This window comes from Castor canadensis, chromosome 13 (genome assembly GCF_047511655.1).
Source record: "Castor canadensis chromosome 13, mCasCan1.hap1v2, whole genome shotgun sequence".
Taxonomy (NCBI): Eukaryota; Metazoa; Chordata; class Mammalia; order Rodentia; family Castoridae; genus Castor; species Castor canadensis.
In genome coordinates, this window is record NC_133398.1 from 101,491,566 (window position 1) to 101,497,015 (window position 5,450).

Sequence of the window (5,450 nt, forward strand, 5' to 3'; positions counted from 1 at the left end):
CATCATTTAAGTGTACCATGAATTACTATGTTCCTGAGATGCTGACTTAATGAAATACTCAAATTCTGCTGTTAAAGTGAAACCTCAAAGGGTGCGGTAAAACCCTATATGAAATCCATTCCACTCCTCTTAGAGAAAGAGTGGAAAGTTTCCTAATGGAAATATTTACAAACTAAGAAATGAATGAATTATTTCTCTGTTCACAGTAGAATATCAACTCAGATCATTTATTAGCCTAAAATTAAAAAATATTAAAAAGTACCCATTATAAGAAGTTTCTGGCCAGCTCTAACCCAATATCAGATGACCATGAGGGGCCCTTAGGCCCTAAATGTCTGTAAAATGTAACGATTCATGTCTCACACTTGGAAAAAAAAAAAGAGTATCAAGACTCTGAACTGGAATTAGTATTGGCCAGTAACTTGGCCGAGTAACCTAGACTCTGAGTTCCAGTGTCCTTGTCCACAAAATTGGGGAAATATCTGTGTTCCATGGCTGATCAAGATTAAATGAGGCAATCACTCAGCACTCAGCTCTGTACAGGGCCAGAGAGTAAAGAGCATGGGGTTCTCAAATGGGGAGACCTCAACAGGGACCCTGCAGCCATGTTGCCAGCTCAGCAAACCATGGCTGTCCTGAAGAGAAGGTGAGGGATTAACAACCAAACTCAAGTGTAACCATCTTTGTTCTGTGTCACGGTGTATATGTCCACTGCACAGAATGAAATGAACTGCAGTGTAGACAACATTCCTGAGCAGGATCTCCAGGCTGAGGAAGAGATACTGGAACTTAGTCTAAAATACTTCTCACCAATAGGTTAAAAAAATACTGACCATAGGAAAGAAAATTGTTTGACCTATGAATGTGATTTACTTATAACACATAAAAGGGAAAAAACTGCATATTATTTAAAACAGCCAGTCAAATTAGAAAATTATTTAATCAATAAGCCTGTCCAGTAGTGGATTCCTCCTGAAAAATAATCTCTGAGTGTGTCTTCAACAGCTTCTTGCTAGTCTCCAGCAGGACAGTCTGCAGTGACAAGCCCAAGCCCTTCTATCCTTAGCTCGAAAGGCAAATTTTTTTTTTTTTCAGTTTAATGGGTTACTTTGCAGAAAGGCAATATTCCTCACCCAGGAAAACATTCAGGTCTAGGCCCTATTCCTTTATTTATTTTTTTTCATTTTTCTTTTATTATTCATATGTGCATACAAGGCTTGGTTCATTTCTCCCCCCTGCCCCCACCCCCTCCCTTACCACCCACTCCGCCCCTTCTCTCTCCCCCCCCAATACCCAGCAGAAACTATTTTGCCCTTATTTCTAATTTTGTTGTAGAGAGAGTATAAGCAATAATAGGAAAGAACAAGGGTTTTTGCTGGTTGAGATAAGAATAGCTATACAGGGCATTGACTCACATTGATTTCCTGTGCGTGTGTGTTACCTTCCAGGTTAATTCTTTTTGATCTAACCTTCGAAAGGCAAATTTTGAGCAGAGGGGTTCCCCTAGCAAGTTTATTCCTTTTCTATTTCATTTCTGGCTCTACTATTATCAGCTCCAACTGAACCTAATCTAACAGAACCAGAGGCACTTATAAAAGGGTTTCAGAGAAGAAAGCTACTGCAAAGTGTGTTCTGGATAATGCATGTTTGACGCTATACGTCTCAAATAAGGCTCTGGCATATTACTCACATGTCTTTGTTTTGACATGGTGAACAGAACATTTGAAACTATAAGCCCTGCTGGAATTTGGTCTGTCACAGGCTTTTATCTGCAAAGGAGTGCAGATAATCCACTAACTCAGTAAGTGGATTTTTGTGATTCTATTTTTTCCTGCAAAGTTATTTCCTTTTCTACATGTAAATTGATCAAGTCAAAACTTACACACTAGCTTATTTTTTCCTTTGCATAAAATGTGAAGAATGTGAATCCCACACCAGGGAAAGCATGATTGTATTAAAAATAGCATGTGATTACACTAAATGAGTATTAGTTTGGAAAAGAAAAGGAATACATCATGTTATTAAAATGTTCTGGTTTGTTTCTAAGTAACAGAATCTCTGTGGTCAAATAAACTTAAACTATCAGCTGATATAAGCAAATCTTTTTCTAAGTTGGGATCTGTTAAAGGTTTTTTTTTTTTTGCATAAAATGGGAATTACATTCACAAGTACCAAATTTATATGTGAATTGTTTGAAGGCTAATACAACTAATATTGCAACACCCAGAAGAAAGAATGCATTACAAACTGTAAATCTATTCTTGGGCAGTGGTTCTTAACTATTTAAAGAATGGATCCCCTTTGAGAATTTGATAAAAGCTATAATGGACCCTTCTCTATAGAAAAATACACATATAAAAACACTTTGCAGGCTGGCTCAAGTGGTAGAGCATCTGCCTTAGCAAGTGTGAAGCCCTGAGTTCAAACCTCAGTACTGCCAAAAAACAAAAACCCAACACTTTGCATATACCAGAAAATTTATAAAATATTTTCACAGATCCTCTAGCGATTCATATACCCAAGTTAAGAATCCCCACCAAGGGCAACACCTAAATTAATTTAAATAAATTTTAATGAAAATATCTAACTTACACCAAGAGAAAACAAAGAGCTAAAATTAAAGCAAATTGCCTTATTTGTCACATTTTAACCAATTATTTCCCCACTTATTGAGTAATATTTTCAAGGCCAAAGAAAAGTTTAAAAGATATAATTTGCATCTATATACCACTAGTTAACACTTTGTCAATTTTTTCATATCTCTCCTTCCATATCCATGGCTGTTCATCCATTCATCCACGTATCCACCCATCTACCTACTTGTATTTAAATTAACCTCTTTCTACCCATCTGTATCCTTCTATCTATAACTTTATCCATCCATCCCTTGGAGATGGTTCTGGACAACCTGAATGTATGTTGTAGACATCCTAATGCTTTGCTCCAACACTTTAGTATGAATCACCTAAGAACAAAGACATTTTCTTACAACTCTGAAATAATTACTATTTTCTCTCACATTATCAAATCCAAGAAATGTAAAATGATTTTCATCATCTAATGTACCATCCATATTCAGAACTCAGATGTCCCAACATGTGTGAGGTTCAAAACCTAATAAGGGCTCACAGATCCTGTTATTGGTCATTTCCAAAGAGCACCCATTCCTTCCAATGGGAAACAGTATTTAGAAACACAGATATGGAAGCTGGATGCATTTGTTTACTGTTCTCATGTACTCTCAACGAAAAAAACCTGGGAAGTGTACTTAAAACAAAAACCACAAAGTACTGATTCCACAAAGCAAACTGACTTTTGATCCACCCTGTGATATCCATACAATATAAAAACCTAAATTATATAAGCCCTTCATTCTAAATTCACACAAAATTCATGCTAAATAACCATTTATGACAATAATTTATTTCTTAAAACTGGAAACCTCAAGTGAGATGACAAGAGAGAGCTCAGCCCTGTGACCCTGCAGCAGCAAATCCACGAGAGGCAAGAGGATCCTGGCCTACATCCTCAGCTCTGCTGGACTTCAGGGCCAGTTTTGTCACAAAGCATTAGTCAGGATATATATAAATTTGGTATAAAATTTCCTGGAGGGTGATATGGACACAGTTTGAGCAGAGAAGTAAAAACATACATTCCCCGAGAGAAGGAGCCTGAGCTCCAGACAAATGCTGACATGCAAAAGTGGAACCATCTTTTCTTTCTCAAGAGAAGATGAAATCTTATACCTTTTAAATATAATAATTCCCACCTAATACCCAAATGATTAAAAATGTTCACAGCAGTTCTTCAAAAGGTAATTATCTCAGCTGAATATATAAATAATTTGTAGTGTATTCCTATAATACTACATGGTAATGAGATTGAACTACTGTTAACTGCAATGACATGAGTGGCTCTCCAAAAACTAATGTTGAATGAAAACAGCCAGACACAAGAGAATGCACATTACTACAATATTCAGGAAATAATCTATGGTGTTGAAGTCAGGGAGTGGCTTCCTTGAGGAGAGTAAGGAGGGTCTGGGGAAATACTGGGATTTCTTGATCAGGAATCAGTTTGTAAGAATTAATTGAGTTGTACCATTATGGTGTTTATCTCTTTGTAATATATGCTTCAATAAAATGCTGAAAAAACAAAACAAAGCATTATACAGGACAAACGATTTTACTCAAGGGCTTCCTGTTTATGAGTGAGCTGTGATGGAATTCAGGCAGATGCTGGATGCTCTGGCCACAAGGATTAATAGAATACAGCTCATGCTTTCATGAAGTTTCCAAGTCATCAAGTTAACAACACATTTGCAACTACAATATAATTGAATAACTAAGAATATGAGCATTCTAACCCAACAGGAGGCTGTCTTTTCCTCAGCTGCTCCGGGGTTGGAGCAGCACCTAAATTACACTTAGGGTTGCAGTACAGGGCTGTGGAGCTGCCTGTCACACTTGAGGTTAAAGAATTAGCATTTTTAAATGATGGAAGGATGAACATGTGGGTATGTGCACATGTAAGGCACAAGTAGTTCATAGCTGTAGCTGTCTTACTTAAACATTTGTTCTATTTCTCTGGAGAGTAGGACCAACAGTTGGTTGGATTCTTTATGACAGATTCTGTCAGGATAAATTGTGCTAATCCACTGAAAAAGCTCTTTGCAAATAGGCTGTTCCCAAATCCACACAACAATCACATGACCCATCGGAGTCACCTATATCAGTGAGTCTTTGTCACTGGAGTCAGAAAAACATCCTCTTTTAAAGAATTATGTCAGAGTGGATGTGGTAATTGGGCAATATCGTGGGGTGAATGGAAAAGAAGACATAAACAATGATTTTTCTTCTCAGAGGATGGCATCTTCTCTGCTCTCAGGTCTCCAAAACATCAGTGAAGGCACAGCTGAGGGTCTTGCAAAGGGAAGGCTGCAAGGATCCCAAGAGAAGGTTACCTGCTACACACAGCTGTCTACATTATAACACATGCTGGAGGCAGGGAGCAACTTGCAGGATCTGGTCTGCAGTTCCCTTTGACATGCTTTATTGCAGGGTTAAGAGCTTAAAAAAGAAAAAAAGATCTTGAGTAACCTGCTTCAGTCATTAGGAGAAAACAAATGCATACCTCCTTTCTCAGGTACATCTGGAGTTTGGGTTTGCACTTCAATAATACTGGTATTCCTTACTAAGATTGATAAATGTTGTATTAGTCTATATGGGGTAAGTTTTGAAATAATAATTTTTATGTGTTAATTCAGTTAAGAATTTCATAAAGTATTTTTTCAAATCAGGTATTTCTTCAGTGACTCTGACTGCAACTTCAGTGGCCAGTTGCCATGCATTATTAAACTTTTTTTTTCTTTCGAATCTTCCAGTAGACGTCTAGAGTTTAGCTAGAAGTTTTGGCTACGATACAAACAGTGATGGAAAACATATGACCAG

At 37.2% G+C, this 5,450-nt stretch overlaps 1 protein-coding gene across 3 annotated transcripts in view; it reads right to left on the minus strand.

The window, feature by feature from the left end:
- Positions 1-5,450, minus strand: part of Cenpp (centromere protein P) — a 227,631-nt gene that overhangs the window by 82,706 nt on the left and 139,475 nt on the right. The window lies entirely within an intron of this gene.